At 40.7% G+C, this 23383-nt stretch overlaps 1 long non-coding RNA gene across 2 annotated transcripts; it reads left to right on the plus strand.

Annotated features, from left to right (window-relative positions):
- The first annotated feature begins 4218 nt into the window (after nucleotides 1-4218).
- LOC108446596 lies at nucleotides 4219-9633 on the plus strand. 2 transcript variants are annotated; one of them, XR_001861819.1, is made up of 3 exons: nucleotides 4219-4453; nucleotides 4843-4999; nucleotides 5179-9633. It is a non-coding gene; the product is annotated as an uncharacterized LOC108446596 (long non-coding RNA). The 2 variants fall into 2 exon arrangements; XR_001861820.1 differs by having other exon boundaries at nucleotides 4219-4397.
- Nucleotides 9634-23383: the final 13750 nt, after the last annotated feature.

The raw sequence follows: 23383 nt of genomic DNA on the forward strand, positions 1-23383 counted from the left end.
AGTTGTTACCCAGGGAAAACATAGTGTTGCTTCAATAAATATTTCAGGATTCAACACTATAATTCTTAGGAGATATTTTACAGAAATAGGATGGATAGTAACTTAAAAAATGCTGTGGAATTAGTATTTCAGTGTTTAAATATTTAGGCAGCATTCACTAAAATAGGATTGTTTCTCCATATATTTGTTAACCACAAAGTAAATTTGCAAAGGACAGATCATATCTTCTCCCTCCCCCATTGAATAAATGTATAATAAGAATTCATTCCCATTCTCATAAAATTCTGGGCAAATCATTCTTGCTGCCTATGTCATAGCATGAGAGTGAAGTTATGATGAGAACACGTCTGTGAACAAAAACCCCCTTCTAATCCAGTCTGACCTTTAAACTAAGACATGAAATAAAGTTCTATCCTTTAATCAGAAATGATTTTCTGTAAAAAACATTTGAAAGACCTCACAGAACATTTAACACAACTTTTATTTCTGTCATACTCAGAAGAGGTTCCATTTCTACAGAAGTGGAAATTCAGGTGCACAGAGACAGTGTGTGTTTGATGATAGTCCAAACTTCTGAGCTCCTGCTTTTCAGTCTCTTTGCTAAGGGGCTCAAGTTTGAATCACAAGATATGCTTAAGATTTCCAAATGCTTCACAGCCAGTGAAGTGCAGAGCCCAGGAAAAATAGGTTTGGCCTTTCCATGGCTTGTGGTCTATAACTAACAGATTGACTAGTAAAGGATGTAACTGGCAGGCAATAGCAGTCAGTGTATAGCAGTAAATTTGTCATGCTACAGAGTGGGGTTACTCCTCAAAAGATTCTAGGATGCACATCCAAAATGCACATTAACTCCTGCCTTAGCTCCTACCTGCAACACTTATATGAGTGCCAAAGACATAACTTTCAGCTGAAAATGTGTTAATATTTATAGAGGATCAGGCTCTTACCTTGTATCTATATATGCATTTCCCATAGTGACCAGGTTAATGGGATTTGCAATCTCCAATTATAAACATAACTGTTATAAAACATCTCCATATTTTGAGACTAGTAATGGAAGGAGGTAACTTTTAAACTTCACTGTTTAACATATTAAAGAATGGTGGCTCTGATCCAAAACTAAGTAATTCAGCAGAAAGGCTCCTGCTGATTTCAACGAGCTTTGAACCAGGGAATGGTCTTTAAAATGTTCCATGCCTCCTGCTCAGATATGAGAAGCAAAAAATGAAGGGAGAGACCTTTTATTCCTTTAGTGTTTGGGATGACTCAGACACAGCAGACTGCTAGGAAATTGTATTTATACCACAAGGACAACACTTATTGCAACTCCTTAGTCATCAGAGAGTGGCAAAACTCAGCTGTAAGGTCTGGTACAGGGTCACAGTATGCAGCTTTTGGATTATAAATTTACTTATTTAACATATGGATTTTTAAAATTAATCTTATCTAGGCATCAAAGATTAAGGTGTTTCTAAAATTTACTTAATCCAGAGTGTTGTGGACTAGTGAGTTATTTCAGCAACAGCCATTAATTCCAAAAGCTGGTGAAGTGAATCACACAAATGAATCTGACATAACACTGTTGCCAAACACCACCACATGAAATACTTATCAAGCATCAGGGATAAGAAACTTCCTCTGAAAATTGCAGAGAAACGATCCTCCTATTCAATCTCAATATTAATTCTGTTTGGGTTCTGCTACTCAAAAAGAAAAGCTACAACATTTTAACTGTCTTTGGCACTTGTGCAGCTGCCCATCACTTTGGTGCCACATTCACATCTCCTGAGATGGATGCACTACAAATCTTTGCACATCTGAAACCTTTAATTTAGTGGAGTGAGCTCAGCCTTTGGGCTGTGTGCAGACTCAAGGATTTCTTTTAAAAAACCCCTCCTGATTTTAATATCTTTTTGATATTCACAAAGAGCATTTTGCCTGTGTCATGCTGTGTTAATAGGCTGCAAGATTTCTTGGTTGGTTTGACATTCTTCCGCCCCTAGGTAGCAAAATGCTGCGGTCTCCGAGGACAACCCTCAAAACTCCAAAGAGCTGGGTACCAGCTCCCAGAGGGCTTCCTTTATGTGAACTCAGCCAACCAACAACTCCATGACTCCAGCAGATGTTTTTGGCCCTCAGACCAGTGGGTGAATTTATCCATCTTCCCTCATTCCCTCAGTAATCTATCTGGCTGAAGCCAGCATGGTTAAACCTGGATCCATGCCAAGGACAATCAGGAATGAAGGGCTGGCCTGGTGAGGTTTTCCAGCATGTATCAGGCAGATTGTATTCGGGGGCAGAGGGTCCATGCCATGGAAGTGCCATAGAGCCCATACCAGTGTTCTTTGCTCCCCACTGGGCTCTCTTTGATTGCAGGTTTTAAATATATCATGTATTTCCAGATGCATTATTTCTGTTTCGTTGTGTTGTTGTGCAATTTGTGGCAGAGTGAGGGGTCTACTGGGAAGCAGCCCTTGGTTTAGTGGGCAGCCCTGTAGCAAAATATTAGTAATACAGAAATCTGCTGCTCTAAGTGAAATTTGATTTAAACATAGATGACAGAAAGTATTCAAATAATTTATTATTTTTTTAAAATGTTGGCTACATTCGAAAGTGGTTAGCTAGAAGTATAGCTATTTCTATCTTGTTCTTGTTTCTTGTTCTATCTTGCCTCTTCTTTCTTCCCTTTCCCTTTCCCTTTCCCTTTCCCTTTCCCTTTCCCTTTCCCTTTCCCTTTCCCTTTCCCTTTCCCTTTCCCTTTCCCCTTCCTTTTCATTATGCTTCACCCTTTCCCTTTCCCTTTCCCTTTCCCTTTCCCTTTCCCTTTCCCTTTCCCTTTCCCTTTCCCTTTCCCTTTCCCTTTCCCTTTAGCTAGAAGTATAGCTATTTCTATCTTGTTCTTGTTTCTTGTTCTATCTTGCCTCTTCTTTCTTCCCTTTCCCTTTCCCTTTCCCTTTCCCTTTCCCTTTCCCTTTCCCTTTCCCTTTCCCCTTCCTTTTCATTATGCTTCATGATAAGAATGAGGACACAAGCTGTGGCTTGATCTGGCGATGCCCGAGCACTACCAGATGGGGAGAAGTGGGTGGTGGCTCTTTGTCCCTGTGGCAGTGGCTCAAATAAATAACTTTTTTTCAGCCAGTCTGGGTAGGAGGCTGTGTCTGCTTCTGAGTCTAGACTCAGATACCAAGAGCTGTGTACACACCAGCTGGAGTTTAGGCAGTTCTCCTGCCATAAAACTGTACCTTTACCCCTTCCAGAAAGTGAAGCAAAGCACAATCAACAGGTGGTGTAATTTAGTGCCAGCTCGTGACACTGGTGTTTCACAGTCAGTCATCCCAGAGTTTATGGTTTCCAGCATAGTTAACTCTATTTGCATTCTGGTTTGATTTGCTCTGTTGAAAAATGGATTCTTGCTTCATGCCATACTGCCTTGCAATCAGAGGCATTTAACCTGGACTATCCTGATTTTAAAGAAGTACATTCTCCATGTTGTATTCTAAATTAGAGCTTTTCCTTTCCCAGACCAAATAGTTTTAGGGTAAATGCTTATTTATACATTTGTGTCTAAGTTCCAGGAGTTTAGAAGCAAATGTGTACTTAAGGCCAGATAATTTGTGGTGGAACATGGTAACTAGCCTTGAACTTAATATTTTCCAAGAATGATTTCATTATTGGTGCAATTCAAGTTTTGGGATACCCTAAAGCGCTTTGTTAGGAATAGGAACAATCTGTGAAGTTACAGGAGTGATAAGTGATCATTGCATGATCATGACAATTTTTTTTTACTTGACTGACCATTAATTTGCCTTAACTACCAACTTTGTGATCATCCTGCTCTGAATGTTATGTATTGTATACTGAAATTTACCCTGCTCATCTGTGTGACCACAGAAGGAATCCCCAGGGCCATCTTTAATTTCACAGTCAAATACACTGCTTGACTAGCAGCCTTGAAACCAGTGTGTATCCTACAGTTTGGATCTCCTCTGGGAACAGTACTGAACAGTTAATTTAGCTATTTTGCTTTGTACATGAATCCCAGCAGGAAGATTTTGGAGAGGTGGTGGTGGAGGAAGGACAGGGATTGGGAAAAAAAATATATGTGCAAGTTAAAAAAAAAAAAGAAAAAGGAGATAGAGCAAGACCCTTAATGTTTTTTTGAATGCAATGTAATCAGTTGCCATAATACTGTACTGTTTGTTTGACTTTTTTTCAGTGTGGTTCCTGTTACTTCACCCCTGAAATGTTTCCAAGAGAAACAAGGGATTGTCCACAAGATAATCACCGCTGTGTCTGACTCCTCTGTGTGTAGTATGGTGTGTCACTAAGAGAGAAGTATTATCTACATGCAGCCTGTGAACAAAAATCAAGAATACTCACTGAGGATAAAACTTTAGGTGCACATCGTTCTGCAAATGGATGGTTTCTTAAAAAAAAAGGTCCTTGCTGCTAGGTAAAAGTAGCACCCTGGGTTTTCCAATACCAGTATTTCAGTGTCTGCTCTGTTGAACGTGATGACACCTTCAATCTCTTCAGGGGTAGTTTAGGTAGTTTGAGGCCAGTTAACGATTTCTGAACTGATTGCCTGCACATTGGGCACCAAGTCCCCTTGTGGGGCTGAGCTGGTGTCAGCTTAGTCCAAGAGAGGTGCCCATGCTCCTGTGCTCTCAGAGGCAGCCAGATCCAGCCATGGTGCCTGCTGTGAGCTGGACTGTCCCCAGGGCTCATTTAATTGTTGTCTTGCCTGCAATAACTGGCATGGGTGAATCTCCCATCCTACAAAATGAAAGGCAAGGTTTACCAATGCAGTGTTCCCATTCTGACATATAACCTTCTCCTCAGGTGTAAATCCACACTATAAAAATGGATGTTATGAAACTGTCATCTTTGAGACGGGGACAGTCCCCCAGCTTGGGGTGTCATCTGGAAGGGGCTTCAATCTCTAAGAAATACTGAGGATCTCACACAAGCTACAAGAGTCACCAGAGCCATCTTTCAGGTGGGCATGTTCACTCACTGCAGCACCCAGAGTAAACTTACATGAGTAAACAGCTTTCTTTTAATGTTCAGTTTGTATATTTATGTGGGATCTATTCTGCCCAGCTTAGCAGGGGATCTAAATTTGACTTGCTTGATGAAATATTCTTTCCTAACAGGGTTTTAAAATTCTCTCTACAGTCACCAAGAAGAGGAAAGTACCTCTGGAGACATTCAGAAGATTGAGGTGTCACCCAAAGTAGCTTCAAAAAGGCAGGCTGGGTCGTAGTATGTACCAATATACCAGCACTGGTGTATTAGGGGAATTTTTTTAAATTGGGGTTCTCATTAACTAAATAAAATGGAATCATGCTAGTCAGTTCATGCTCAAAAGTCCTTCCCTTCACATCAACAGTTTACTTGACTGTCAAATAAGTATCCTTCCAGAATTAGATCTATTAGAAATCTTACGGGTTTTGTTATCATTTTGCCAAGAATTATTTATGTTTCGGCATCATGGAGGAGCTTGTTTTTACAGTCATAGTAGAAATTGGTGTAATGAGAGATGGGTAGTTGATGGGTCTGCTAGTAAAATCTACAGCTATTCAATTTTAGAGTGATTATTTTTCAAAAACTGTGATGTTGGTATTAGAAAAAACCTGTATGTTTTTGATATTTTTAATACTTATTGGATGGAGAGTATCTGAAGTCCAGCATGTAACAAGATGGCATTTATACCCAGTGTCAGGTCTTTATACCTTTACTAGTTTGAGTAGGTTTTTGCTTCACAGCTGATGTCATCAGAGCAAATTTCTGCTTGCTGTGCATCATCTAGCAAGGTCTGAAGGGTGATGGCTGTTGGCCACTAATGTAAAATTGGACAAGAGTTAGTAGTAATCAATTAATAGGTAATCAACCAGCTTCAATAAATCCATATAAATGATGAAATCCAGTCTTCCAGTGTCTGAACACCTTGCAAAAGGTTTTCTGTGCCTCTTGATTTTATTAGATTTTCTATGGACCAGTGAAGAGGGTAATATGTTTGATGCATTTTATGCGTGTCAGCACTTTTGGCTAGAATTGAATAATTAAATACCCTCACAGAGAAAATTTACTTCTGTGCTATGAAAATGTCCTCACAAGTTGTTAATTCTGTGCAAAAAATTGAGTGATGATAATTAGCAGAAGTGAGTAAAAAATAGCAAAAAGCAATTATGCAAATTAGCAAAAAAAGCTTGTAAAATGTTGCGTAGGTGCAGCAGCTTGGAAAGAAACCCTTGACTTTGTTATTTCTTTTCTGTCCCATGACTTAAAATACAAGCCATTGCTCCTACGTTGATGGGAAAAGTCAAAACATATGCTTTTCAGCTAACAAAAAACAACATACAAGGCACAATGTTATTGCAAGTGTAAAACTAAATGGAACTTTTCCATAAGCCATATTCAGAGCACTGTTGATGGCCACAAGGCCAGCTTCAGCTTGCTTCTGGGGGTGTTGGAGCCCACATGGGCCAGCATCCAAACACAGTAGAAATACAATACAACAACGTTTTCGCCTTCCGATGCTTTTCATGAAACCACCAGAAGTCCTGCATCAGGATCACAGTGTATTAGTCTAGCTCAGAAGTTCAGGCTCGGGAAAACAGCTGGTAAAACTGCTCCATGCATCATGCTTTACTAAACTTGACTACTTTGCATTTGAAGAGGCATAATTACCCGTGTTAAATATCACTGGTTAGAAGCTGCACTGAAAAAGAAGTGACATTTTGATCGGTTGTTAGGGCAGGGAGAAGATGAATAATTTTCAGCATCTTGACAAAAAATAATCATGTAATTCAGTACCTCAAATTGCATTCTTCAGAGCGACTCCGTGAAAATGGTGTTTCTCACCCAGCGTACTGACCCTCGATGTGAATTTAGTCATTGCTGCTTTTATTAATCAAAAGAAATGTTTGGCAGTTCTACACATAGAAACTCTGCTGAGCCAGAACTGAACGGGGAGGGAGAGCTGAAGGCTTTTGGATTCATTGTCTGTCAGCAGCACTGTTAAATAAGCAGTGACTGACACTATCTCAGCCCTTCACCTACAGTCAGAATACTCACATCCTCAGGTGAAATCCTGTGGAATAGGATGGAACGCAACGGCAAGGAGCATTTCCCCTGTAACATTGCCGCTAGTGGCGTTAATTGGCAAGCCAGGAAAAACATGGCTTGGCTTCTGACTCCTCAGATGTGTTGACAGAGCTGACAGTTAAGAGTTCTCTCTTTTTTTAAGTTGTGAAACACGTGTGTTTTACCTGGAATTACTGAGTCACGACAAATACGGAAAAACCGCTCCCATGCCATTTCCCAGAGATGAGCAGTCATTTAATAACATCATGTTTATACAATATTTGTTTCCACTGCCCATGTTAGAGCCTCAAAGTACTTTGCAAACATTAATAAAACTGTTCATAATCCTTTCTAGCTAAGCAATTTATTTCCGCTTTATTGACCAGAGCCACGAAGACACTGTTAATAGCTTTTATCTGTTACATGAAGGACTTCTGTGCTGTGGCTTTCCATGTTCTTTGAAAAAAACAAAACAAACTAAACTCAAACCATGTTACTATTAAGCCTGTTTTACAGGTGAAGAAATAAGGCTTTCAAAAGAACCAGGACTGACTGCTGGATGTATAACCAATAATACCCATATGCCATGTACATGCAGTTTGTTCATCGTGCAAATTGTTTTCACTGGTCATGGGGGATTTCTGGGGCAGTGGGAAGGACTGGAGGACCAGTGGAGGAGAAGCAGCCCTCCTGTGGTCACGTCAGTGTGGTTTTTTTAGGCTGCTTCTAAGGACTTGTTCGGTGAGCACTTCCCAAAGTAGACAGTCCACATGGTGGGCTGTTGCCCACCTTCTCATAGCAGTGAAAGCCCACGTGCATTGCACATTTGTGCTGCAGGGCCTCCGGTACTGACACAGCCCTGCACCAATTTCTTCAGGGCTGATTTGCTTACAAAATATACATACGTACATACTATATATATGTGTATATATATATATACACACACATACACACACACATATATATATATACTTAAAAAATATAATATATGCATATACCTCAACTATGCAGCCACATCTATCTTCTCTATCTCCAAAGGCTTTGGGGGTAGGATTGCTTTGCGGACATGGGAAGCTCCCTCCAACTTTCTATCTTTTGGCTCTAGTCAGAGGGTCTTCTCTTTGGAGATGGACTGAGAGCTGGTTTGGGATCTGTAGCATTGACCACAAGCCCAAAAAACCACAAGCATAGCCCAAAAAACTGCAGAAGACAGGTGCGAGGGCACTGTTCTTGGACTGAGGGATTGTAAGCGGGGGACTTTGGTCACTGAAGATTTTACCTCAGGCGTTGAGTCAGAGGAAAAGTCCCTCACCATCAAGTGACACACACTTTATTCCTGGCAGGAGGCAAGAAATGTTGTTGTCTTGGACAATATCATTGTTATTCCAGGCTGTTGGCAATGACCAGGTTTTTGAGCCAATGGTTTGGCGCCTTGTTGTAGTCTAGACATCACCTGAAGCACCAGTCAGAGATGGCTTTGCCTCCCCATTTTGAATTGCTCTCAGCAGCCTCTGTGGTATGTAACTGAAGTATCCTTTTATGTTTTTTTTTTTTTTATTTATGATATATAGAAGTGGGTTGTCACCAATACCCATTCTTGCCATACTTTTGCCTTCATTGCTGTAGATACACTGGCATTGTCAATGCCTCTTGGAGAAAAGAAACTCTAATGAGTGTCTATGGTTCATTTTCTTGACCCTCTGTAATGTATTTTGACTTCTCTAGCAGCAGTGTGTAGGTATGCCTTGATCCTCTTACACTGACAATTGTCCCTAAAGTCTTTCTCTAAACTCATAGAACCACAGGATGGTTTGGGTTGGAGGGGACCTTAAAGATCACATGGTTCCAGCCCCCCTGCCGTGGGCAGGGACACCTTCCACTACACCAGGTAGCAGAAGGTGCTCAGGGTCCCATCCAATCTGGCTTGGAACTCTTCCAGCGATGGGGCACCCACAATTTCTCTGGGCAGCCTCTGACAGTGCCTCACCATGCTCTGGGTAAAAATTTTTTTCCTGATAGCTAATCTAAATCACTTCTCCCTTGTTTTAAAATGGTTTTCCCTTGTCCCTTCACTATCTGCCTGTGTAAAAAGTAACTCATTAGACAACAGGAGAAATTCTCTCTTTAAATTTATGCTTTACTCTATGATTTTCACAAAGTCAGGCTGTATTAGCATCTCTCTCTGTGCTGGAGAACCATGCTAAGCAGTCTTGAGACTGAAATATTTCAGTCTCCTGGTTTCACCTTAGAGTGTTTCGAATGACTCTGTCTCACTGCTGCTGCCTAAAAGAGAATTGAAAGAATGGCCCTTCAATTAATACCTGTCAGAAAGAGCTGATAGGTTTGGATCCAAGATATCTTCACAGAATCACCACTCCACCATGAGTCCATGAGTCAATAAACTTTAAATACAATTATTGGATTTTGAGCTCATGGTCTGTTGAAGTGGTCTCGGAAATGTGCAGAGAAATACTGATGCTCCTGATTGCAAAGTTCACATGATACTGATAAATCTCCATTCAACTCCTCCCCCTTACCCCCCCCAAAAAAAAAAGAAAAAGGGAGAAAGAGATACATATCGGCTTTTAAAATTATATTACACTTTTCATATAGATTTATTCATTTAATTTTTAGGTTTATACAGACGAGTCTACAGATGCAAACAGAGGCATCATAATGGAGGTGGAAAGTAATCCGTTGGCAAGATCTTCATGGATTGCTTTTTTTCCTGCCCTTTGCAGATTTTCAAGAATAATTTCACTTGCTAAAAATGCCCACAAGATGGCAGTGCTCAGTTCATTAACAACCGAAAGCAAAATAACTATTTTGCTGTACAGTGAAAATGAAATAAAGAAAAAAATATTATCACACACAAGAGCAGTGGCTTCTTAACCTTTTCTGCCCATCCCACACTAAGACAATTTCCCCCTAAAGCGTACAAGAGTGTGTCAGTAAAATCCACAGTGAACACCCACAACCCTGAAGAACTGCCACATCTTGCTTTGTTACCCAGATGCAGAAGTGTTTTGCTTAGCCAGCTAATCTTCCAAACAGAGAGGGAAAGTGAAAATGACACCTGAATTTGTCCCATTTCTTGTCTGTGCCTGAGGCTCAGAGCTTCCAAGATTACACATACTCAAACTGCAGGATTTCTTTTCTTTTTCCAAACAGTGTGTAAGATAACAAATAGACAGGCTTAGCCTCCTCTATGCTTCTCTTTCTGCTTGTTTGGTAATGCAGCAAATGCAAGGACTTCCTGCATCATTGCAGTGCAGTATTTTATTACGGCATTTTTAAAGAACTGTTTTCTTTAATGGATTTTCCCAGTGAGTGCACAACATCTCTATTTGAAAACAGCTTCGTTATTTAGCTTGAGAGCCGTTCATGTCATGCCAAGTTAAATATCTAAAAATAGAGAGTATGACTTCTCCTTGTTCAGAGCATCATTTCACAGATGCAGCTAACCAGCTGCTGACAAAACAAAACCCAGTCCAGGCCCCTGGACACCCACGCTTCTACCCAAGGATCAGTGCTTGGCTTCAGTTTCCAACTTCTTAGGTTATACTCAGTGGCAGGTAAAGGAATAGAGGAGCCAGAAAACCTCCTGCCTGTCTTTGTGCTGAGAGGACAAGGGTTCAACCCTGCCTGGCTGAAACGATGCTGCCCTATAAAACTGTGCCACCATGCCCCATCCCCTGCCTGTGGTGTGCCAAGACCAAGTGGCATAGGCCAGTCCCTTTCTTGTAGGCACACCCACAAGCTGAGTCAGGCAGTGGCACATCTGATGCTTTCATCAGCATCAGTGCTATGCCATCAAGGGACCACAGCAAGGTCTCCTGAAAAGAATGGGACCATGGTTTTGGGGAAAAAAAACCCAAACCACAAACCCAATATAAAATGATTACAGGTACTCAGAGATTTCTGCCTGGTGCCAGGGGGAAAAAGGGGGCAAAACCATATGACAAAGTCCCAGGAGAGACCTGATTTCCCTGAGTGACCACGCCCAAGTGTGTGTGGGCATCCTTGCCTTCGGCAGGGGAGAGGATAAGGTATTCCTGGGCCCCCAGGATACTTCCAGAGACATGAAACATCTAGCTACTTAATGGTGACTCCCCTTAATTGGAAACACAGTACTGGGAAGTGAGAAATTGCCCTTCTTCAGTATCATCCCTCCCCTCACTACAGGCCCCACCTGGCAACGGGCTGCAGCTGGCATGGCATTTAGTGGTGTTCTTCACTTGACAGGGAGCTACTGTTCCCAAAGTCATCGGCTTTCCTAGCCTTTTCCTCCTGGCAGCAAGCCACCACTTTCAATCTTCAGGCAGACATGGTAGCCAGACCTTCTTGCAGGAAGAGCCTGCTGCCTTCAGCCCCATCCTTGCAGGGTGGAAATGCTCCCTCTGACTGTGGCAGCCTCTTCTCAGTGCCAGAGAAGACTTTGGGCAGATGTTGAGCCAGCATTCTGGCAGAGTATTTCTCCAAATTATTTAACTTCTGTGCTACCTGGCTTTGCAGCAAATTCCAGCTCTTCACAGGTGCAGAAAGAGGCCAGAACTGTGCTGTTCCCCTTTGCTGCACCATGGTTTGGAACCAGGAGTAGACAGATACCCTGGGAGCTGCATTGAGATCCAAAACCTTGCATCTTTGAGTGATTAAAATAATCCTTTTTTATGCTGGAGCAGACAAATGGTGCGTCTGGAATAACATGAAAAGATTTGTTTGTGCTTTTTATTTTTGCTGTGCTAACAAAAATGGTTAAAATAAAAATAGCTCCTGTAACAAAAATATATCGTTTAAAACTCCTACCAGACCTACCAGACCTTCAGATTTTTTTTTAAGTTCTATTAAATACATTTCTTGTTTTATTCAGATTTATTCAAAAGTATCATGTTATTTCAGTTTGCCAAAAATAAATAAATAAAAAAGGCAAATTGAGTCACCTGGCATACCTATAGAACATTGGCAAAGTAGTAACAGATTTTAAAAATGAAAAGACAACTGTTCCAAAGTCAGCACCTGCTGCTGTGAGTTTGGCATTATTGTTTTTGCTGGTACTTCTATTTCTCATGGTTTGTTGAAGCAGATGTTGCCATTTGGGAAGGTCTCTAGTTAACAAGACCACCCTTAATCAATCACAGCATTTTTCCAGCAGATTTATTCTCTATGGCAAGGTGTCCAGTTGCACAGAATGTTCACTATGTGCAGAATCAGAGCAGAATGAATGTAACATAGTTCCCCAACCCTCCAAGCAATAATACCAAATGACACAGTTAATGTGGTTCCTCATTACAAAAATGCAATGAGTGATTAACACTTCACTCCTTCATATCTGAGATCACCCACATTCCCACAGGACATCTGAGTATTTCCTTTTTATCCTTGTCAAAACTGTACAGTGGGAAGGGAACGCAGCTGTCTCCCACAGGCTGCTCGGTGATGTTGGCAATGCTTTAACACAAGAGGCCGTGCTACAGTGGCTCCTGCTGCAGTACTGCTCTGCTCATGTGGTGGGATTATGAGGCTCACTTTTGCATGGACAAAGTGAACCTGAGCACCCACTCACTGTTCAGAAACAACACAGCAAATCAGTGCTGGGATACATGGAAGCTGAATTTGAGGGAGCGCACAATGTCAATCTCCTTCGTGGGATTTTAGGACTGCTTGACTGGGCTGCACAGAGAGGTGCTGAGCTTGTCTGGAAAATCCATGACCACACAGAGGAAACGAAACCTAGAGAGTCATTTGTGGTTCTTACCACTGCAAGTAAGCATGGCATGAAATTAATTGTTTAAAGATTGCACCTTGCCCTAATAGTGGTTATTCACCATAATAGTGACATTCACCAGACCAGATGATGTACTCAGAGACGGCGATGCAGGTGTGTGCCTTGCTCTAAGCCCTCTCCCACAGCTACAGCTCTTACACTGTAAGCTGAAGGTCACATGAAGATGGTGTGGTCAAGCTCCCTTTCCCCTGCCCTTGAATGTCCTTTCCCACCCATTTCCAGTGCTGTTACCACTGAGTGTGAACAGTGGCAGGCCAGTTCAGGAAGCTGATGTAACTAAAACCTGACCTGGCATGGTTGTGTGGCAACTTCTGCTGGTGAGAAACCCTGTACAAGTCATTATTTTATGGCTTGTTTCTCCTAAGCAGTAGCACAAGTCACAAACATGGCTTTGCAAGACTTTCCCCTCCTCTGCATCTTCTGTACCAGTCCTTCTTTGCCTTGGGGTGGCTGAGCTGTCATGACACCAGCCAGTTCCTAGGTTTAGCCTTACTATCAGCTTCCAAATCCCCAAACTCAATTTTCCCTACTCTGCTGAAAGACTTAAGCTGATGTTGAAGCCAATCTGTGGAAATCCTAAAAAGAAGCATAAAAAGAAGAAAATAAAAAGGTCTTAATGAATGCAGGGAAATGTGATTCAGTAGTAAGTTACTTGTGTAGGGATATGCTAACATTTTATATCAAACGAGTTTCTTTTTACTCAACCCATCCTTTTCAAATTACTCTGCATGGTGGTAGGAAATCTCCACTTCTCCCACTGATCCTAACAATTCACAGCCACTCTTCTATTCTTTCCCTTCTTAAAAATTCATTTTATTCAAGGCAACACTGCTCCTCCTAAACCCAAAGTTAAAATCAAATGCCCAGTTTGCTACTTTTGGCCACTCTTCAGCAGAAATCAGTATGGCCAGATTTTGGGGCAAGGAGTAACTCTTCACTGAGAGGGTGGTCAGTCCCTGGAACAGGCTCTCCAGGGAAGTGGTCACAAACACTGAGCTTGTCAGAGTTCTGGATGATGCTCTGAGTTGTATGGTTTAGTTTTAGGCAGTCCTAACTAACAGCAGGGAGTTGGGCTCAATGATCCTTAGGGATGCCTTCTAACTTAAGATACTCTGTGATTCTGTTTCTATGAACTCTGGTTCAGGCTTTTGTGGACAAACCTGGAAAGTATAAAATACCAGACAAATCTAATTTTAAATAACTAAGGGATAACCTGATATTATACTGACGGGAAACAAATGGTCTTCATGGCCAGAGACATACCATGAAAAAGTACTCTGTTAACCTGTATTGACAGGACTGCTGGGCTGGATCAACTCTTTTTGGTATTGAAATGATGCATTCCCCCCCTCTTCTCTCATTTTACTACCTAACAACTTTGCAGCCCCAGGCCTGGATAAAAGAAGTCAGACTTTATGCTTTTTTAGCTTATGTATTTCCATCAAGACTGAAGATTGCGTGCCTGGGACTTGGCAATAACAGTATAGAGCAAGAAGAGAAGCAATAAACTTATTATGTGTGTCAATAAAGTCAGCAAGTAAGTCTTGGAACACACACATGGAGCAAAACTGCTGAGTAAGGGAGAGAGACTTTTCCAATTATAACACCACATTAACACCCATGCCAGAGGTTGAAATATTAAAAAGCAGTTAACAGGTCTCTTGAGAAGCCCCAGTAATGCACAGCAGCTCTGCATACTTGCAGACAATGTAAAAAGCCACAACATCATGCCTTAATACCGCACACTTAATGTGCAGAGCTCAATTAGTGAAAGCTGTTCAGGAACTGCAGTGTTAGTTCTGCTGGGAGATGCCCTGCCTGCAAACAGAAGTAACAGCACCGTGCACCCCAGGACACAAAGGTGCACTGCCAGGCTGGGGCACTGCTAAAGGCTGTCTGAAAGCCAGCAGCTGGAGAAAAAATAAATGGTGCTGCTGCCTTTTTACGCAGACAAACATCCTTACTCATGACTGGCTTTGGCTTGTCTATTGCTGCCCACCACTGCTTGATGTAGCAACACTTTTGGTTCTGACAATCTTGAACCCAGTTTCAAGCATACCACGCACCTCCAACTAGAACTAGATTTTTTATAGCAAGATCTACCCTCAGTTAGTTATTAAAACTCTGTATCTCTTATGGCTCTTATGTAATTCATTACTTTCAACCTACAGACTCTTTTACTGAGTGCTGCTGGGAAACACAGTAAGTGTCCTTTCCAACCTCTAGCCGAAATGTTCTTATCAAATACATTTTCCAGCACGGATGGCTTAGTGTAAGGGGTGCAAGAGCTGTCAAAATTACCCCAGACTCCGGGCACACTCAGTTGTCCCACCTATCTCACATTCCCATGCTACAGATGAGCCCATTGCCTGCTTCTCTGCCCTACAGTATTTCATGATCTTCTCATTTGGCCTATGGGACACATGTTGATGGACTAAGGTCAGTATGGAAGTCCATGATTGTTTCCAGCTTATCTGCTGAACTTGAATCACTATTGTACTGCATCCATGCTTGGCCTGTTGTTAGGCACACGTGTGTGAAGTGACTGTCTTTCTAACCGTTCGCTGGTTTAGGGGAGAAACAAAGTCCTTACTAAACAATATTTGCTTGCTTAGTATTATACTATAATTGCATCTAAGTCACTGGAGAAGAGCCTTTAGCTTGTCTGTAAACTCCATGGCTTTTGTGGTTTTGTTGCAATGATTTCATACCCTGAATTTAAATAAATTGGGAAATAAGAGACTGTTGTAGAGCCCACCCAAAAGATTGGTGGTCTTCCCAGTGCACTGATCAGGCAAAAAGAAGGGAATGTAAAACCTACATCTGACCAAAACAATATGAAACCAAAGTTTCTGCATGCACCATGCCAAACAAACAAACAAATGCTGAGCCTAGCGATTTTTGCAGTCAATATGCTCCATCATCTGCACGATAACGTGGTAGATGCAGTCAGATCAAAAGTTTCCTTTCAGACCCAAAGCAGAGGAGGTTAGTGAAATCACAACAGTTGCTTCTGCTAAGCAAAGCAGCGCCTGGCTCTGCCTGAGATGAAGCTCTGGCTGTTGGGAGAAAATCTCAGTCACTGCGGAGATGTCATCCTCGCTCTGGGTGGAAGCTGCTCTGATGGGTAACAGCTGTTATTTTCATTGAAATCTGAAAGACCTGTCTACATGTTTTGGTGTTGGTTTTTTTCTCCCAGTATAGGATGTGAGGGAGGGAAAAATAACTAAATTGACCTTTCAATTGACAGAGATGCAGTGCAAAAAGAACTCCAAGAAATGAATATCCTTACAATTATGCATAGTAAGGCATTCTTACTCAGTTTTTCTCATGTAAAGGAAACCAAGAAAAACAGAGCTATTATGACTTTACCCACCTACAGACAAAGATCTTCTGAGAAGATCTTATTTCTCAGACCTTTGTCAAATTTTCAGTCTATCTAGTGGGAATTTTTTTTCCTCCCTTAAAAGATAAATATGCTAAGCATTCTCAAAGGACAACAGCTTTTCATCTGAGAAAACAAATGTCATCACTGTCTCTCATTCTACAACCTTGTCTTCCTTCCCCTGCTCCATCTTTTATCCCTATCCCTCTGGCCATGGGAATACATATTCTTCCTTGCCATTAGCCTCTTTTCCTGAGATCTTAAAACATTTGGGGACAATATATATTGAGACAAAAATTGCACTTTAGGAAAATTGCTACAACTGTAGCCTATCCTTCTGTTTGCTTTTAAGAAAAATGTAGTAGGAAAACATTAAAAGAATGAGAGTCTGGTGGCAAGGCAAGGGAAAGGGAAAGGACCTCTAAGGAGCCACATCTAGGAGATATTTAGAGATCTCCCCTCTCACTCTGAAATAGACTGGGTGCACAGTTGGGGCCCAGAGGACTGAAAAAATTGTGGAGGTACATTTCTGCCCACTTCCATGAGGTCACACAACACATTTTCATTGTGGGAACTGGTCTGGAATTGCTTGAGACTCTAGAGAGAGAGTATGGGCAGTTCTGTACAACACTGTCTTTTGATGCCTTGCCCAAAATATTTATGTCTCCAAATAAGGCTTGCCAGAAAATAAACAATAACAAAATAGTCTAGAGATGAAATTTGTGTATGATTCTGATATATACAGAACATATTATAGTGTATATATGCCTACCATGTTTCCTAACTTCCTTTGCTGTCTTTTTTTGTGCTCTTAACAGATTTGTGTGTTTCCCTCCTAGATTTTAAAAACAGAAAACGAAAGGATAGAGCTCCCAGTGCTCAGCATCATTGTGCAATGTGAATTTGAAGGACTGGAACACTTCAATCCAGTACATGGGCTTCTGTCATTTGAACTAAGGGAAAAACTGCATTTGTGGGTAGGGTAACATAATTGCAGGGAAAAACCTTTTAAAGCCAGACCCTGAAACGTCTGTAGAAAAATGACTTCTTGTCTGCTAGCTGATAATACCTCATTAACCATTTCCAAAATAAATGGTTTTGACTTATTTATTTTTTTTTTAAATTACCCTTGTCATATCCAACATCAATAATTTCAACCTGGAGAATGAAAGATCTACTGACTGATAAGAAATTAGATTAAATCTGAATGTTATAACAAAGGGCATTGAGTGAGACTAGAGATAGGCAGAACCACCTCTGGCGTCTACCTAGGTGAGGGAACAAACCCAACTGCACTTCAAATTTGGTAATAAGTCATAAGAATGCTGCTTTGTGCAAGAATCTCAATGAGCCTGTTTACTTTTTCTTTCTTGACCTCTCTCACTTCTGTTCTCTTGAATTCTTTGATAATCATTGCAACATAGCTAAAACTGGACTACAAAACTGATGTTGGTGAGTCTGGCTCACATTCAGATTTCTTGGTATAGCTGCCTTGTTTTGGTGTAGTAGTGATCCTAGTTTCTGAGTTCAAGAAGTATGATTTAGGCTGTTACCTAAGAGGGTTAAATTATGACTTCATATTCAAGAAACAGAATGATGCACAGGCCCCTACTGCAGGTACCTGACTTGGCACTGACTTCACACAGAGAGCCAAAAATTGCAGCCCAGTCTTCAAGTATTGCTCTTTGTATCTGTGGTGCTGTAGACAAAGCTGATTTCTCCTTGCAGCCTTATAAACCAGCAAGCTCAGGGTGAGATCTAGAAGAAAAGTTATGTTTGGGCATTTTAGGTAATCAGCTGTCTTCCCACTGCCCCTTCCTCGCCTTCTGGCTTGTGCATGGAAAATGGGAACTTTCCTCCATGCAATTCCTCCCTGCTGTCAGCTGTATTTAAGCTGGCTCCTGCAGCTGTAGTGCGGGACGTGCAGGGCTGCAGGCTCATCGGCACTATGCAAATCCACCCCGTAAGCAGATTACCTGTTACTGTGGGAACAGACTAACCTGCATCTGCCGATTTGCTTTCGCTTTTACTGGACAAGGTTAATGATGAAAATAAGCTCAATCTTGTAAGAGGTTAAGCAATTTATTGCTTAGAACAGGAAACTGAGTTACAAAGAACTACAAAAATAAAACAGCGGGGCTGCTGTCTTTACTTGGTTCCTTCTGGGTTTCTTTTCAGCATTTTGAATTTGGTTACTACTTGGGGTTTGGGAAAGTAGTATTTCCTCATTTTGGCAGATGGATATTCTTCATATTGGCTGGTAGATATTCTATGCTAGTAAAAAACAGATTTAGTTAATTTCTATGATAAATGCCACTAATTACAAATGTATCAAAGAAAATGACTTGCCCACTCCATCTTGTTTGTTGGTTTTTGGGGTTTTTTTTTAGTGTGTTGACTGTACCTTGCAGAACTACTTTCAGGTTAATTTTAAGCTTAATCCACCTCTTATCCCTCCACATTCAACTAACAGTGACTCCCATACAGACCGTATAATGCAACTTCTAAAACCCATAGCTGAAACTTAAATTTTAGCACAGTTTTAGACTGAGCAAGACTCGACCTTTGGGAAACTCTTACTGGAATGGAGAGCTATGCTTCTTTTGTGATAACTAACACCCCAGGTATTGAGGTCTAATACTGAAAATGGTGTATTGCAAGCAAGTGAAAAGAGCAAATGGAAACTGCACAAACCAATTCACACTTTTCACTTGTGCTTCAGAGCTCTGAATGTCACCTTGGGTTGAAAATGTCTTAGCAGTTTTCTCTAGCCATCTGAAACCATTCTAATATATTGAAAAATGACAGTGACATTTCCCCAAGATACTTTTATGTGTGATACTTGGTCAATCCTAAGTGAGAAGAGTTATAAACAACAGAAACAGTGTCCTCAGTAGAACTGCTCTTTTTTCCCCTCCACAATATATAGATGTTGTTCTGGGTATTTTTCCTAGAAAAATAATTTTTAAGTATTAAAAATACTGTATTAAAAGTACTGTATTTTTAATTCAGAAATATAACTGAAGTAATAAACCCCCTCCTCTCCTCTATTCTATTTTTTTCCTTCATGTAGACAAAACAACAGTTGCAGTTACAATCCACTCACTTGCCATTCTCTGGTCAGATTGAACAGAGCCTCTGAGTGCAACCTCTTCAATATCAGCAAAGGCATTTGGACTGGCAGACAAAGGGCCTAATTAAATGGATATTTCCTTTCTCCCCTCATGATAGTGACTGAGCTTCAAACAAGCCAGTGAACTTCAGGTGAACTATAAACTTTAGGTGCATATAGAAACTGGGAAATAGATCCAAACCAGACCTGGAGTAGCCATTTACACATGCCAGGTTTTATAGTGTCTTGGGATGTTGCCTTGTGTGAAGTGTGGAACAATGTTTTACCCAGCACCAGACTGACTAAGGAAAGCTCTTTTTCAGGTTTTACCTTCTCTAGGAGTAGCTGGAATAATGATGGGCATATCAAGATATGCTGTTCATGTTGTCACAGCTGAGCAGGCAACACGTAGCAACACAAGGTGCTATAAATACTTTTTGCTATGAAGATCCACACACATCCCCTAGAATCAAGGTGGATTTAGAGCAAAACAGGTTCTGGATAAGCTGAATGCTTACATACTCCTCTTCTGGTAGAGCAAGATGACTCCATTATCCCATGAGCATCTGGTGGAAACTCTCCTATTTGTGAAGATAGAAATGATTTAAGATGAGACCATGTCCTGTTCTGTAAGAATTATTGTCACTACCTCTCAGATGATGCAAGCTAATACATTTCTTGATGAATTAAGCTACTACCCTTAAGCTTTTTTTTTTGTGCATATATATTTTAAGAAAATAAAGGAGTAATCTCTACTGTCAAAAAGAGTCTAAAATTATTATTTTCCAAGCAATATTTTATTTTGGACTGGGACCAAGTAGGAGTTACTTTTATTTCTGTGTTTCTCATATAAAATCAGATATAGGCTTCCACCTTTAATGAACAAGAGGGAATATTTATGACATAGCCAGGAAAGTCTACGACCTAAAACCGGAGGTGCTGTTCATGGATGTATGATTTTTCATGTATGTGTATGACCTTCACTCTGTAAAGAGTAGAAAAGCAGCTGCAAGAGGAGTGGGAAAAGGACAAAGCTTCTGTGTATCACTTCAGAGGGTGAAGCTGAGAAATGGGCACCAGCATCTTCAGTGCTATCATTGCCTGTATTACCTCATATACATAATGTCCTGCCACCTTGATGTCTGTAGTGTAAATAGACCATGGATACAAAGTAAGGTCAGCAGGTGGGAGAATGCATCCACACCTGTAAAAAATCCCAGGTAAAGCACAGAAATGTCCAAATGTAAGTGATATGCAGCCTTCTCTGAAAACAGCAGTGAGAGCTGGAAGACCAAATAGCTCACTTTGAAACTCTCAGATGAGAGGTTGTTCCTTATTTGTTGTTTGGGTTTGGTTTTTTGGTTTTGTTTTGATTTTGGTTGGGTTGGTTTTGTTGTTTTTTTTTTCCTTCAGGGATGTACATGATAATTGGTGTTTATTCAGATAATCATCTTCACAGACAAGATTGGGGGCATAAGCTGGATTTTTATCCTGGCTAGCACGTTTTTGAGAGAATCACTAAAGTGATTGTAAGAAAGCACTGGAAACACAATTCCTGGAAGTAATTCCCAGCTGTCATGTTGAATTATAGAGAGACTTAGAGCTGCTAAGTTTTCTATGTCTCTGTTTAATCCTCTGTAAAGTGAGCAAAGTAAAACATATCTCAGAAGGATGTAGTAAGTTACCAAAATGATATTGTGAAAGATTTCCTGTCTCTTTGGAAGAGGTGAGCTGTCTAGTGCAAGGTATTAGTGTTCATCTGTGATGAAGCTATCTCTCTCCTAGATAAAACAAGGCAAATTCCTGTAATTTGGTGCTTCACTACTGATGACTGACAGCTCACTTTCAATTCATAATTATAGTCAAAACCCACATCCATTTCTTCATAATAAGTGTTTGGATTTGTGTAATTGTGATGTAAGAAGAAAATGTTTAGACCACTTCTTTAATTTCTATAAAGAGGAATAAAGGAATAGGATGAAATAATGCACCAGTTTCAAAGAAAAAACATCAAAAACATATTTGCATTTTGCTTTCCTATACTTTACACATTTTCCAGGTTATGTTAGAAATACATATTCACTTCATATGTAACATATTTGTTATTTTCTGGTCTTCTTCCAAGACATTTTGCCATTATCCTGCCAGGACTGTATGTTGTCTGACCACTTCCCCATTGCAATTAAGGATTGAAACCACTTGCTTACGCACAACGGAGACCATCATACCTAACCCCAAAGGAGGCCAGAAACTCCTAGCACACTGCATTTCCCAGACCAACCAGGAGGCCCAGGGCACAGAAGGACAGCATGCTATTTGCAACAAGGGCTGGCACACTGACAATCCACATGAGTGCAGCTATTCAAAATAAATTAAAAAAACCCCAAAACTTGTGTGTGTGGGGATTTAACACATCTCATAAAGAGATACTGCCTGAACTTCCATAATAAAATGAGATAAACTGCTTCAAAATCAGTTGTAAAGAAGAAGCTACGGAAGAACCAGCCTCAAGGAATGATATTTAACCAGATGTTTTTCTTCAAATCATGCAGTATATGTTTAGTAGATAATGGGCAGGATTGCAGGCTTGATTTGAACAGGCATCAGAACATGAAGCTTGCACAAGGAACACAGCCTTTCTTAGGAATTTCACTTTGTCCCTCCTATCCCTTCCCTGCTTTTCCTCCTTCCTTTCTCCAGTGCCAAAGCTAAAGAGGAGGAGAGATGATGCCTTGGGGTGCTGGAGGTGGGGTGTAAAAGAGAAGGAAGCAGTCTCTGACTCTAAATGAAAATACTTCATTGACTTCAGTGTGTTTTGAATCAGACCCATTGTACTCAAAGAACTTGAATGTGACCACAATTCATTAATGTAAGATTCAGATTCATACCATCGCGAAGATGAAAGTGAGTGCTGAGTCCTGACTTCAGTTTTCATGTGTATGTGTGTGTGCATGTGTTTGGGGCCAGGGATAGTACTAATAAATCATGTTTATCAACCTATTGGATTAATCTTTGGTTTTCATAAGGCAGAACTTGTCATATTACAGAGCAACAGTGAAGTGTGTGTGAATCTGGTAATCCGTGCTGAAAATAATCTTTGCAGCCATCTCTGCTTCAAGCCTAATATTTAAGAACTTTAAAGAGAAAATTGGTTTGGATCACCAGAGAATACATGAAAAACTGAGAAGGAACAAATTGTATTTGATATCTAAGTCCACGTGGCAACATTTTTGAAATGCTCTTGCACAGTTATAACGTGAGGACATGGTGTTTTCTTAGGATTAGGTAACACTGGGAAAGGAAGAACCCTCTCAAATGACATTCTGGCACAGACATGCATACATACAGACAGAGACCTTAGGTGGGGGGAGTGCTCTGTCTGTGTGCTTATTTAGTTTGAAAGTGGTTCTATAAGAAAGTTCCAATTCAACAGTTAAGAGGAAAGATCTTGTTTACCCTCTAAATTTTCGTATTAGTCTGAAGTGAGCCACAGATAGAAAATAAGAAGCTGTTTGGATTTATTGTGTTCTGGAGCCATTAATTACAGTGAGTCCTGTTTCTGTTTATTTGTCTTAGTTCTTCTTGGTGTTGAAACACTGACCCTCATGGACATAAAAAAGATTATCTAGCTTCATCTGTCTCACCATCCTCTGTGGCTCAAGTCCTTGTGGTAGAGCACTTCCCCAGACTACATGACACAGCCAGATGTAGCAACCAGATACGAGGCTATGAAATAGCACGAATTTTAAATGTCAGCCTTCACACTCCATAAAAAGGGAGCATATTACAGTGTACATTAAATTCCAGAAGAAATAATACTTAACATCTATGTGGATGCATTGTAGATTTGAATAATCTGGCAGACTGTATTTGGAAATATTCTCTAAATTTCCTCTGTCCCTACCCTGGGACTGTGGTAAGTAGCACAGAGACCAGCTGTCCAGCCTTGTTTTTCTAAGCCATTGACTAAACAGTGAGTTCATGTTCAAGATAACTGTGGGGAACCAGTTCA

This window comes from Corvus brachyrhynchos, unplaced genomic scaffold, assembly GCF_000691975.1.
Source record: "Corvus brachyrhynchos isolate BGI_N302 unplaced genomic scaffold, ASM69197v1 scaffold202, whole genome shotgun sequence".
Lineage (NCBI taxonomy): Eukaryota > Metazoa > Chordata > Aves > Passeriformes > Corvidae > Corvus > Corvus brachyrhynchos.